The sequence below is a fragment of the Heteronotia binoei genome, chromosome 7, assembly GCF_032191835.1.
Source record: "Heteronotia binoei isolate CCM8104 ecotype False Entrance Well chromosome 7, APGP_CSIRO_Hbin_v1, whole genome shotgun sequence".
Taxonomy (NCBI): domain Eukaryota; kingdom Metazoa; phylum Chordata; class Lepidosauria; order Squamata; family Gekkonidae; genus Heteronotia; species Heteronotia binoei.
Genome location: NC_083229.1, coordinates 36183871 through 36197725, shown reverse-complemented (window position 1 = coordinate 36197725; position 13855 = coordinate 36183871). Strand labels below are relative to the sequence as shown.

The 13855-nt window shown below is 43.7% G+C and overlaps 1 protein-coding gene and 1 pseudogene across 45 annotated transcripts in view; one reads left to right on the top strand and one right to left on the bottom strand.

Moving 5' to 3' along the window:
* RIMS2 (regulating synaptic membrane exocytosis 2) overlaps positions 1 to 13855 on the top strand; it is a 679145-nt gene that overhangs the window by 184723 nt on the left and 480567 nt on the right. The gene's annotated exons all lie outside the window — the stretch shown is intronic.
* LOC132575024 (small ribosomal subunit protein eS27-like) lies at positions 92 to 290 on the bottom strand (annotated as a pseudogene).

Sequence of the window (13855 nt, the reverse complement as noted above, 5' to 3'; positions counted from 1 at the left end):
TCTCCCCTGACTGGCAGTCTTGAGCCTTTGGCCCTCGAGCTGGCAACTCTGCACATATCCCCACCCATCCGGGACAACCAGCAGCTGAAATCTAATGCTGTTTTCACCTGAAGGAGCATCCTTCTGTCAACCTGACCTTCGCTCCATTGGAGTGGAACAGGACACTAGAGCAGCCGACACAGAATCACCATCTGAGCATGACTGAACACAGTGGTGATTTTGTAGCAACCTGGACTTTTCACATCCATGAAGTAAGAGTTTGGGCTCTGAACCAAACGCTTCTTCTTATGCTCCCCTATGAGGAGAGGTTGAAGGAGCTTGGTGTATTTAGCCTGAAGAGGAGATGACTGAGAGGCAATACGATAACCATCTTCAAGTACTTGAAGGGCTGCCATATAAAGAATGGTGCAGAGTTTTTTTCTGTTGCCCCAGAAGGTTGGACCAGAACCAATGAGTTGAAATTAAATCAAATGAATTTTTGGCTAAGCATTAGGAAGAACTTTCTGAGAGTTAGAGCAGTTCCTCAGTGGAACAGGCTTCCTTAGGAGCTGGTGGGCTCTCCTTCTTTGGAGGTTTTCAGACAGAGGCTAGATGGCTGTCTGACAGCAATGCTAATTCTGTGAACTTAGGCAGGAAAAGTTGCGTCAGTGGCTTAATTCTTGTGGTCCTTTCTTACATGTCCAGGAAATGCTGATCTCCACTTTCAGTTACTTATTTAATTTCATTTATATCATGCCCTCCCTGCAAGCAGGCTCAGGGCTGGTTCCATCATAAAACTACACAATAAAATCCATTGAGTAATTACAGTACAGTTTAAAATCAGAACAACATTGCTTCCTGGGTCAGGAAGCAATTTTTCTCCTGGCTACTTTGGCCAGGAATCCTGGAGGGGGTTTTTGCCATCTTCTGGGCATGAAACAATATAAAAACACTACAAAACACACAACTTTAAAAAGCCATTGTAAAACCCATAAAAGTGACGGTTTAAAAACTGTCAATAATAAAAGCTAAATCAATCAAAATGCAGCCCTAAATAAACTGTCTTCAACTGCCTCTTGAAAATTGACAATAAAGGGTCTGGGCACATGTCCCTGGGGAGGTTGATCCATAATTGTAGAGCTGCCGTGAAAAAGGTCCTTTCTTGTGGACCCACTAAACAGGTGGCTTTAATTGGTGCGACTGTCCTGGGCAGGAATGTACGGGAGATTATAGTCCTTTAGACACCCTGATCCTAAGCCATGCAAGGCTTAAAAGGGTACAACCAACACCTGGAATTGTGCTTGGGAGCAGTTTGGTAGCAATTGTAATTGCTGTAGATGGGGATGATATACTCCTGATAGCTGGGCCTGGCCAGCAATCTAGCTGCAGCATTCTGCACTAGCTGCAGCTTCCAAACACTCTTCAAGTATAGTCCCAGGTAGATCGATTGCAATAGTCCAGTCTAGGTATACTAGGTCAAGGATCACTGTGGCTAGATTTGACTGACTCAGATCACACCACACCACACACACCAGCCAGACCTGGGCAAACACATTCCGAGTCATATCCCTCATGTGGCTTTCTAAAGTGCCAAGCAGCACTCCCAAGCTGTGTCAGGCAGTGAATCTGGCTTTTCAAGGGAAATACAACCCCATAAAAGTCAACGGAAATCTAAAGTTCATGGTCTGCCACCTTGTCAAGATTATTTTCCTCCAGTTTCTGCACTTTTAATGTGTTGCCAAGACATTTGGATATTTATCTCTGCCAATGTAATGATTAAAATTATTTAAAGATGGAATTTTGGATTTTCAAAGTCTAATAGGAGTCTGTAGGCTATATAAACCAGTGGGGATAGAGGATGGTTATGTAGTGCTGACTATGTTTAAAATTTTGATTATTTTAAATGGTTTGATTATATTAAATGGGTGATGTTAGAATTTAAAATCCTGAATATCCTGAAAACTTTATTTTTACTTCTCTTTTAAATGTTTTTGTGCTGAATTAGTATTTTTGAAAAATGTAACTAAACAGAGCTTTTTTATTAAAACTTGCCAAATCAAGTATCTTTTTAAATGTCCTGCTTATTGTTCTTTGCTCCAATTTCAGTTGACAGGTCAAATACTGATTGGCTCCGAGTGCTCCTTAATTATATTCATTGTCTTGAGAGATACAATGCTGTGTCTAACAACTGACCTCATTGTTAAAGGGTGATAGCACGACAATATTCATTGCTCATTTTTCTTTAATTATGTTTGGGAAATAGAATCTTGTGGGCCCATTATTTGTTTCAAGAAGGACAGTGGTGCTGTAAAGGGTATAGTTCTCATTGCTTGACTCAGTTGTATGGAGACTGAGGTTCTATGAACCAACTGTGTAGAGCACCTCTTAGCACCATGATTAAAACCTTTCTGGGACTTCTGGACATGGATCCGCAAAGACACAGTTGCAAGCAAGATAATTTGTAACGTTTTCATTATTTTACATAGGAAGGTACAAAACAATAGCTAGTTTGACTATCACATGGAAAAATGAATAGAGATGGCTTTAGATTAAACATTCAAAATCATAAAGGGTTTGAATTGGAGTCTGTGAGAGTTCAGAGGAAACTAATAGAAGTGGATCTTGGCTGCCTCTGCTTTTTTCTAGCATGCACTATATGTGCGCCAAAAAATCCCTAGTGACTGTCAGATCTTCATAAACAAATGCACATAATGGCCCTGGGGCTGTAATAAAGAGGGAGACTGAGGCAAAATAATTTCCTTCTCCTCCCTTTTTCACTGGTAGAGTCTGGAGAGCTTGTTTTTTGCTCACAAAAGAGATAGAGAAGGTGATTTCACCAGATTAAACTTATTTTCTGCAGTCCCTGAAGCTATGATCCATGTTCTTTATGAGCATTCCCTGACCATCAGATGAAGATTTTTGATGGTAAAGGTATGATTTTCCAAGCTATGTCTTTACTTTGCATGAGGGTGGGAGAGGTCACTGTGATAAATTTTGCAACCAGAATAAATTCAGAAAATTATGAAAATTAACTATTGATAACATGGTGTGTTTAACTACATAGAACAAAATGCCCAGCAAAATGGACGAAGGTGGCACAGAACCTCTGTAAAGATCAGGGAGAAATTAAGGTAGACATTTGGGATGAGCAGCTCATGTTGATTAACTGCCCCACATAGTGCCGGATTAAACCCTGCAGAGGCCCCTAGGCAGTTGAAATCTTGAGGGCCCCCTCACAAATTATTTCAAGAGTTGGAGCACCCACCCCACTGCAGCCTGCAGGCACCAGTGGCTAAAAAGGCAAATGCAATATTGGGCTGTATTAACAGAAGTATAGTGTCCAGATCATGTGAAGTGATGATATCGCTTTACTCTGCTCTGATAAGACCTCACCTAGAGTATTGTGTTCAGTTTTGGGCACTACATTTTAATAAGGATATAGATTAGATTTAGATTTATTAACAGCCCACGGCCAGTATAGAAATATCATAACAATCACACAAGGAAAATGATTACACGATAAAATGATTAAAACTTACTAAAATTAAATACATAGATTTACAGCTCCAATAAGACAGTTATGTAATTCAGCTTCCCATAGTTCCTTGAGAAATATAAATGGAGCGCAATTTCATTGCTTGAGTACAGAATTTCGCAATTTTTTTACTAATCTCTGGGTTCTCATCAGAAAGAAATTTATTAACAATCTCTTCATCGAAGATTTTGGAACCTTTTGATAATATTGGAGAAATAAACGTCAAACGAATATTGTTATATATCAGGCAATGAAGAAAACATGTATTATTGTCTCTATTACACCAGTATTACAGGGACAAACTCTCTCAGCTTGAGGGATTCTATTAAGGGATATAGTATAGACTATAGGAACAGAAAAATCACGCCTCCATGAATCTGTGGCGCAACAACAGTGGAAAAACATGTTTCCAAACCACAGATCCTCATGATTTTTGCTTTGGATCCCCCCAAGCTCACAATCAATTTTTATATCATGTCCATGGGCAGAGTTTGCACCACAGAAATCGTGGATCCACGGCTTCGTGGCAGCACCCTAGAGCAAAAACTTGGTTTTGAACCATGGCTCCTCATGATTTTTGCTTTGGATCCCCCCCAGCTCACCATCAAGTCTTATATCGTGTCCATGGGCAGAGTTTGCACCACAGAAAGTGTGGCTCCACGGCTTTGTGGCAGCATCATGGAACAAAAACTTGATTTTGAACCATGGATCCTCATGGATCCTCATGATTTTAGCTTTGGGCCACCCCAAGCTCACTATCCAATCACATATCATGTCCATGGGCAGAGTTTGCACCACATAAATCGTGGGAGGATCCCAAGCAAAAATCATGAGGACCCATGAGGATCTGTGGTCCAAAACCAAGTTTTTGCTCTTGGGTGATGCCACGAAGCCATGGATCCATGATTTTGGTGGAACACAGTTTGCAAGGAACACCCTGGCTATAAAAACTGGGGGGGGGGTAGGGGGGAGATTGGCTGGGCCCCCTAAAGACCTGGGGCCCATAGGCAAGCACTTAGTGTGCCTAATGGTTAATCCGGCTCTGGCCCCAGACACCCAACATTTTGGCTGTGTGCCATCTGCCTGCAGCACTTAGGAAGCTCATTACAGCAGCAGTCTGCTCCCATTCATCCTAGCAACCTTAGGGCCTGTCTGCCCCTTCCCCATACCAGCTGCCTGGCTTATCAAATGCTGGAAATGACCTGGGGAAATATACTGCCTGGTGAACATTCCCATCCCTCTTGCAAGAATATACCTAAGTGCGCATTGCACAGCCCTTCCCAATGTGATCTGCGTTCTGAAGACAGTTGAGATCAATAACACTGATTCCTCTCTATCAACTTTAGGCATACAGAGAGTCAGCTGTGCAATGATTTAAGCATCTATTGAATGAAATCAGTAATGCTGGAAACACTTGGAAGAGTTCCTCAAGTCTAAAGTGTACAGATGCAGTGGTGGCAGAGACATACTGCTTCTTGGCTGTCATCACTGCCATGGAGTAGGCTTCAAAATGAGCTCTAGCCTGTGCCTTGTTGGATTAATCATGAGTCTTTCCTACTTTCATTCTAGCCATCTCCCTTGTTTTTTCATCACCCAGTGCCCCATAGTAACTCAAGGGGCTGCCTGGGCTCTTAGACATGACATAGGGTGCCTTGGCTCAATAGTGTTAATTGCTCTGGTCTTTCCTCATTCCAAATGTCCACAGGGCCATCAGCAGGAGCTCTGACCATATCAACAGGAAAATAATTTCATCTGAAAACCAGTTGGATCCATTAGGTAATGGGAATGGATATTTTAATTGATCCCCTGCCCATGTAGCATCTTGGTAGCCCTATAAATCTAAACACCAGCAGTAATGATTTGTCTGTGACAAAGGGGCCATCTTCACTCCCCACCCCTTCAGATTACCTTCTTGCTGCCCAGGGAAGAACACCAGATCAAGAATGTGACTTGTACACTTTGTGGAGCCTCTTATTACCTGAGAGAGGCCCATGATTGTCATGGAGGCAATGAAATCTTGAGCTGCTCCTAACAAAGTAGCCTCAGCATGGATGTTGAAGTCCCCTAAAACAACCAGCCTAGGAGTCCTCAACATTGTCTTTGAGATTACCTCCACCAGCTCAAGCAGGGAGATAGATGGCTGGGCAGCAGGGTGAGTGGTTCACCAACAGAATTCCAATCCTGTCATGTCCTTGCAACAGTAGATACTCACAGTTAAAAGCATCAGAGTCATGGACATGGATAGAGGCATAGAATCCTGATAAACTATAGTGAGACCTCTGTTCCTACAAGTCAGTAATGAAGTACCTGAGGGGGCATAGCTGGGAGAAGTTATCTACTTCTTCCTCCAGTGAGGTTTCAGTGATACGTGCCAGGTGCTGCTTTTACTGTGACCGACCTAGTATTTAAAAGCAAGATATTAAAGCCCAGCTGGATGTTAATGTGGTCACCAGCATCATCTGGCTGGGAGGGGCAATAGCCCATAAATGTTCGATGTCCCTTCCCTTCCCTTTACTTGACCTGTTCTTGTCCTATCACCATGTCTCCCTCTACCCCACATCTAATGACTTCTTGGTATCCCTATAAATCTAAACACCAGTAGTAGTGATTTGTTTGTGACAAAGGAACCAAAGGGACTATTCCTCATGCCATTCTGCTCTCCTAAACACATTCCCAGCCATCAGGTGAGATGAGAACAAGCAACCAGATGTAAACACTAGTGTCCAAATGGAAACTCTTACCTGAATCTGGGCAGAACAAGCAAGTTCAGATACCATTTCTCACCTGGCTCTGGACAGTAGAAAAACACAAAGACAACCATCTCTCTCCTAGTATATCACAGACCAATAGAATACCTTTACTCTCCCTCCTGCGCAAGACAGCAACCCAGTTTTCTGCAGGATTAGCTTCACATGCAGGGAATGGCATCATTTCGACAACTACAGCTCAGGACAAGGGATGGGTATGAACTTGGGAAATGGAGGTTCATCCCAGTTTGTGGTTTGTGAGGTCACATGAACCTCCCTGAACCTACCAGTTTGGTTCGTGAAGTTCAGGGGAAGATCCTCACTCCTTTCTGCTGGTGGCAGCTTCCCAAGGCCAGCAGAATGAACATATGAAGCTGCCTTATACTGAATCAGACTCTCGGTCCATCGAAGTCAGTATTGTCTACTGACGGGGAATGGACGGAGGGGTGGGGGGGAATCTTGCAAAAGCCATTTAAAGGGAACACTTGAAAGTGGAGTGTGAGGAGCAAAAGAGATCACTGAAATCATTTGCATCTATTTCAGCCAATAGGCTGACACGGATGCAAGCTATTTCAACAATTCCTCTTGCTCCCCCTTGCTTCCCAACATGAACCCCACAAACTTCCCCAAAACCACATGGAGGGTCATGGATAGGGTGGGCATGAATTGGCAATGTTTGTCATGAAATTAACTTCATGACAAGGTTCATGCCCATCCCTACTTAGGACACATCTAGGGGTTTAATGCTTCATTAAGACTTCAGACTGTAAGCCACAGGGCAAGAACCTTGAATGACAAATCATAATTTGATGAGACCTGTGGAGAAACACCATTTTAGGCCTGTGCTTGTCTGGGAGTTGGCTAGAGGAGTCTGTAAAACGCTAGGCAAGGCTTTGGCCTAGTCTATTCCTCCTTCCCCTTCCCCTCTTGTCTGAAAGCAGCGCTTCTGAGGAGGCCTCCTAGAGAGACAGGAAGTATTTCAGGCTGGTCTCCCAGAAGACTGCAGGAGGGAAAACCAGTTTCTGGGTGGGAACTGGGTTTTATATTAGAGGTTTTTGGAGGGAAACAGGGAGTTAAAAGTTGTCAGGGGAAGCTGACAGTCAGTCTGAGTTTTGATTTGAGTCTTGGTGACTGGTGAGTCAGTTCTGGATGGTATGGTCAGGGTCAGTTATATATTATGGAAAGAAGGAGCGTTTATCCCTACTTTCATTTATTACTTCTGTTCACCCTGTAATTAAAAATGCCTGTAAATAGTTGCATGTTTTTAAATAAATGTTTCATTTGTTTAAAAGGTAGTCCCTCTGAACCACCAAGGTTCCCCAACCGCCTTAGACCACACTACCGTTAGGGGGGTGTCCAGGGAAGGCATACAATTGGCAAAGGTGCCAATCCTCCAGGGTCTCCCAAAGAAGGACTGTGGTCTCTTTGTTAACCAGGTGTTGGGTTGGCAGAGACCTTGAGACCACAGAACCGGGAAGGGGGATTGGAAGTCCTGTTCCTCTCTGTCAGGAACTCCTAAATTGAACAGGTGATGGCAGTGTGCCCTAGTGATGGGAAGAGAATAAGCTCCCTTCAGGAGTTGGCAACTAAAAAGGGAGTTGATGGGACCGGGTCTGAAGGCAGAATTGGGCTGGTTCCGTCACAAGACCCATACACTTATATTTGATATTGAAAGATGTGAAAACTTTATGTGATTAATAAAATGCCTTTTCATTAAGACAAAGAAGGGCTGAATTAAACATTATAAAGAAGTCCAGTGACTGGATCTTGCAGCATACTTTTAATGTTAGAAAACAGAAGCTTGAGGTGGGTGAGGAACCTAATTTGTATCTTGAAATGTATAATTTATATTTGCATGATATTATTAGTGCAAATTAATTACCATTTAAAACATTTTGACAACCTATTTGTATTCACAATTTGGGTAGTTAAAGTACATTTAAAGGGTGGTTTCTTTCCTTGCTCTCAATGCAAAATCACATGTGATAGTAATATATTTATTTATGTTTCTTATCCCTTGTATCTAGAGGCTTGCTACCTGCAAAAACAGAACTCTGAGATGGCACATCCAGAGTGGGAAATATGATTCTGAAAATGTGCTTTAGTTAATTCACAATGAATATTTTGCTTGAGTGTCTTCTTTACTTGATATAGAGCTCTTTTTCTGAAGAATCACTTATCTTGAGTTCTACATTTCTTATCTGTGCTGTGCTGCTCCACCTACATTATCTGATAGCCATTGTCATGGTGCAGTGTTTTTGGTGCAGTATCCATGGGCAAGAGATTGGGAGTATTCTAAGGACCAAAGCAGTCTCTTCTCTTTCACTCTCTCATTGAGCTATCTCCCCTGTTGGAGCTACAACTTCAGTTCCCAGCTATATGGCTTTCCTTTAATAACTACTATTTTCTAAAATACAACTGGCTTTATTAACAACAGTCTTGTTTATCTCTTCTTCTGTAATTGAATTCAAACAAAACCAAACCTTTTGGTCTCTTCTGTGTCTCTGAAACAAATTTTGCTTAAAGAATTCCCCTAGCTAGTAGCCTGGGCACTCAGGAGCCTAGGCAGCATGGTCCTCCTCCCTACTGCTCAGCTCGATCTCATCATGGCTGGACAAGTGAGCATGTGACCCTGGTGCAAGGTTGCAGGGGTGTCAGAGGAGCAGCATCCTGGCTGCGAAGATGGAGGCATGATGATGGTAGAGTTCCCCTCCCCTTTGGGGGCCAGGATTGGGGCCTGGTTGATCAGGCTAATGCTTGACCTACCACCCCCAGGTCATCTCTGAGGAGGATTCTGCAATGGCATCCCCACTCTAAGAGTTGCCTGTGGGAGGGAAGGGATGGAGTCATCATATCTAGGGGGCACAGTGAGGCTGTTGGTAGCAGGTAATGAGCTCCCTAGCAGTGACCAGGGAGGACCTTTGACACTCATCACACAGTATCTTGATGCCGTAGCAACCCAATATCACAGGAGGTATCACTGCCATCATGATGGTCTCTGCTCCTGGCAAACCCTCCTTCACTGCCCACTCATAAGGGATATCCTTAGCCATAAGGGCTCAGATACACTTCTGAACTGGGCCAAAGAAATCATTCCACTACTCCATGGTGGATATCTCCAAGAAGACACAGTGGTGGGAGTTGGCAGAGTTGTCCTTGCTAGTTGCTAGGGCTAAATTAGCATGCTCCACCACCAACCTATACAGCAGCGCCTTCTTAGCTTCTGTCCAGTTCAATTGGTGGTAGCCATCACTGCTGCCAGATGTTGGCATGGCCATGCCACCTATACACCAGGAAATGTGGTGGTGAAGTGAGGCACCATGGGAAGCCACATAACCCTCAGTGTGTCCCTGCCTCCCCCTCTCCCCACGATGGGCTCCTTACATTAGGAGGAGGCTGTGTACTTAGAGGAGCCATCTATGGGGGATAGGGGGCAGGTTCTGTTTTTCACTGCTTTTGTTCCCCTGAAGAGGGGAAAGTTGACAGTTATTTCAGAGCTAGAAATTTCCACATTCAGTGAGAGACAAGAATTATGTGGTTTCTACTGGCTAAAGCCTTCTTCAGAAACATATTTTTTGCTGAGTGGATGGCTGATCGCTCTACAGTGCAGTCCGATAGTTTTCCTAGCTCTGAGGGCCCTGGGCCCTGGGATGAGAAACAGGCAGCTGAGACCAGGCACATCACCCCCAGCAACCATGTTTTTCATTTTAATTTTCAGTGAGAGCACCAGCTGGAAGCCTGACAAATACAACGGCCATGGCACTGATCCTTTTTGCAAACAGCCAACAATGAAGTCTGTTCTCCATGGCTTTTTTGTACTGTGATCCCTTATTAGCATACCTAAATTGACCTGAGGTTGCTGGGGGTCTACTCAGCCTGAAGTGGTAGACCCCTCAAAATTGCCCAACTTTGATTGAACTGCAAAATATAGCCATCCAAGGCAAACACTGGTGTAGGCCCTTTTTGAGTGGTTTGCTATACTTGATCTGAACCCAGAGAAGCTAGTTGGGGCACACTGGTCCCCAATGAGTGCTGTGTACCTTTTAGGCCTGCCGCAGTGGTCTGTCCCCATCTGTCTGCCCCTCCAACCCAGCTGCTTTTGCACAGAGATGCCGCAGCACACTGCCAACTCTTCATGGACTGTGTGCGATGTTGCCTGGGGGCACAGACGTATGTGCCATTGCCCACCCCACTATCTCTGTGTGTGTGCACATGTGCCTTCATTATTAGCAAAATGGGAAGCATTCCTCTGTATTAGCAAATAAAAGCATATGTATAGTGATTCTTCCTCTACACCCTCCCTTTGACAACACCCAGAGACAAACACACACAGCTACAACTCTGGCCACAGACAAAACTTTATTGTAGGGCTTCAGGGCAAAGGAGCCTCAATGTAGTCACAATGTAGTCAGTTAACTGTTTATCTCCAGGGACATCTTGCAAATGAGGCAGAGGTCCAAGGTGCCAGCAGGCTGGATACCAATGGGGTCTTCTGCAGGCAAGTTTCTTCTGTTGCCTGGGGGCACAGACTGAGCTTGGGGCTTAGTGGTTGGAGCCACAGCTCTCCCTGTTGGATTGTCATCTGCGTAATTAGCAAACACGTGGAGGAGCTTCTATGACGAGGCTCTGACAGCTACTGGCCAGGCACTGGGTGGTCCCACAAAGGTCACCAGGGAGTGCATTGGTGCCATAACTGTGCCTCTTCCATAGGCTCACCCCATCCTAAACTCTCTCACATGTGTGGTGCTCATGTCCAGACCACCAGCAAATACAGGGACCACCTTGGTAACTGCTTCAGAGGACTGTGCTCCTTCAAGTTCATGGGTTTTGGCATTCAGTATTAATCCCCTCTCTAAACTCTTCCTGCTGCCAAGGTGCCTCAGATCTCATTCTTAAGTCCTCATGGCAGGGAGCTGTCAGACATGCTGTGCACTCTACCTCATGAGTACCTCATGAGATGGAGGAATTAGCAAAGGGAGACTAGGTAGAGCGAATTAGGAGCGTGGATCTTTTCACCTATGATACAAAGGTCCAGTCCCAGAAAGAAGAGACTCCAGATCAAATATATTTTATAATGTTTACTAGAAAATATGTATATAAGGTAGAAAAACACACACAAACAATAAAACATATGCAGACAAGAACTAGGAAAGATAGAGGTGATCGATAGGGATTTGCAGGGGTTGTTGAAGTGGGTAATACTACCTGTCCAGATGTGTAAAAGTCCGGTTACAACTTGAAAATGGAGACATGCACTGCCATCGTCCATGTCTGAGGCACATTATTCAGAGTAATGGAGGGAACAATCTGTCTACATGTGCTCAGACTGAACAAGGAGGTGTGGCTTGCTCTCATGTTTTATGTTTGGAGAGTTGAAGATCCTCCCAGAGCTATAATGATGCTTGAGGGAAGGGGGCCCTCCCGTAACTATGGTGAGCGTAATGGTTGCTTGATGGGTTTTCCTGGTTAAAACAATAGGTGTGACTGACTCAGTAATCTTTGCCTGGATGGCTTATGATAGGTCAGAGTGGGTTTTCGATAGTTTAATTAATTTAGGGTGACACCTTGAGGAAGAGTAAGCATAGAAGATAAAGGATTTATATAAGTGTCAGACATTACCACAGTAGTAGACAGAGAGGAGAGTTGAGTTGTGGCAATGAGTTAGGAAGGTAGCTGTATAATCAGATGGCCAGGGGTTTAAGGCAGAAACAATACCTACCTGTTGAACCCATAATCTTATCACTCAGTTGGGAGGGAAAGAGCAGCCAGTACAGGGAAATGCCTATGTTGCAATCAGAACCAAGCCCCAGCACGTTTTCAGCTATTTTGCACAGTGTTCCTTTGGCCTGTTTTCTGATCATTTTGTTTCCTTAGCTTGGGGTCCCCTTATTCAGGTGGGGTACCCCTAGAGGCAGGCAGCATTTCTTGGCCACAGCGACAGTGGGAGGCAGTTGTTTATCAAACACGGTGGCTGCCTATGAAGGAGAAGAAGAAGGAGAATTGCAGATTTATACCTCGCCCTTCTCCCTGAACCAGAGACTCAGAGCGGCTCACAATCTTCTTTATCTTCCTCCCCCACAACAGACATCCTGTGAGGTGGGTTGGGCTGAGAGGGCTCTCACAGCAGCTGCTCTTTCAAGGGCAACTCCTACGAGAGCTATAGCTGACCCAAGTCCATTGCAGCAGGTGCAAGTGGAGGAGTGGGGAATCAAACCCGGTTCTCCCAGATAGGAGTCTGCACACTTAACCACTACACCAAACTGGACTGTGTTACTATTTTTCCAATGCAACTTTGCACTTTTTTTTGAGGGCATTCCATACCGAAAGTGCTTAGGGAGTCGCCTAAATGCTGACATGGAGGCTGCGCTGGAGTTGCATTAGTGTGCATTCGCTGCACACCTGCGCTAGCACAACAGAGCGAGGAAATGTTGTTAGTGTCCTATGCCAGCATAAATAGCTCTTATGCTGACATAATTTGGAATCATGCCAGCATAAGATTCAATTGGCTGTCTGAGCTGATTCGCCCCCCCATCTTAGAATTGCGATGTTAATATATATCCGCTTTTGCTAGGCAGCATTCTAATTTTCCAACTGGTTCCAAAATCCTTGCTTGCAGCTACCGTAGTATCTTACTGAAAGTCGTGCAAACATCAGTTTTGAGAATTTGACTCAGCAAGTGGATGGCTGCTTTTATTCTTGAATAAGCTTAGGAGGCACTTTCTGCTTCTTCATTGATTATTTGTATGGCATGAGTTTTCTATTTGATAATGCTGTCTCCACCTCTTTCTAAGTCATCAAGGTAAGTGATCATAGCCTTAATATCCTGATATAACTGATTTAATTTCATCTGTCTTTGAGCTGGCTTAATCTTTCTTCAAGCAAGAGATATAGATCACATATATTTTCAGCAGCTTTTTTTGTTGGTGTTCTAATGATAGCTGTCTTTCTAGAATCTCTGAACCTCAGCCATTCTGTTTATGACCCTTTTTTACTGTATGTTCTTCCCAGGATTCAGTACCAAAAACTCAAGGCAGCTTGCAATGTACATAATTATAAAATTCATAAAATACATAAAAAACCATTTGTTAAAAACAAGGGTTTAAAATTGCCAGTAATCAGAAGAACAAAGCAAATACTGTCATGAATAAAACTGTGTTTGGCTACCTCCTAAAGATCAAGAGTGAGGGGGCCAGGGGCACCTATCTGGGGAAGTTGTTCTATAGCTATTGAGCTACCACTGAAACAATGCAATGTTACCACTGAATTGTGATGTTAATATATATTCGCTTTTGCTAGGCAGCATTCTGATTTTCCAACTGGTTCCAAAATCCTTGCTTGCAGCTAGTATCTTACTGAAAGTCCTGCATACATCAGTTGTGCATACATCAGTGTGTGGAAGGAACAAAATAGGAAATGGCAGATATTAAATGTATGATGAAAATGAATTAAGAATATAAGGATAAGGGAGGGAGTTTCAAAATGTATCATGAATCAGCCCTAACAAAGCTAAGGAAAAAGCACAAAATCTGATAGAGCAGAGGACAGATAATGGATAGCATTTAATGAAACTTGACAGATGGTGGATGAGATACCG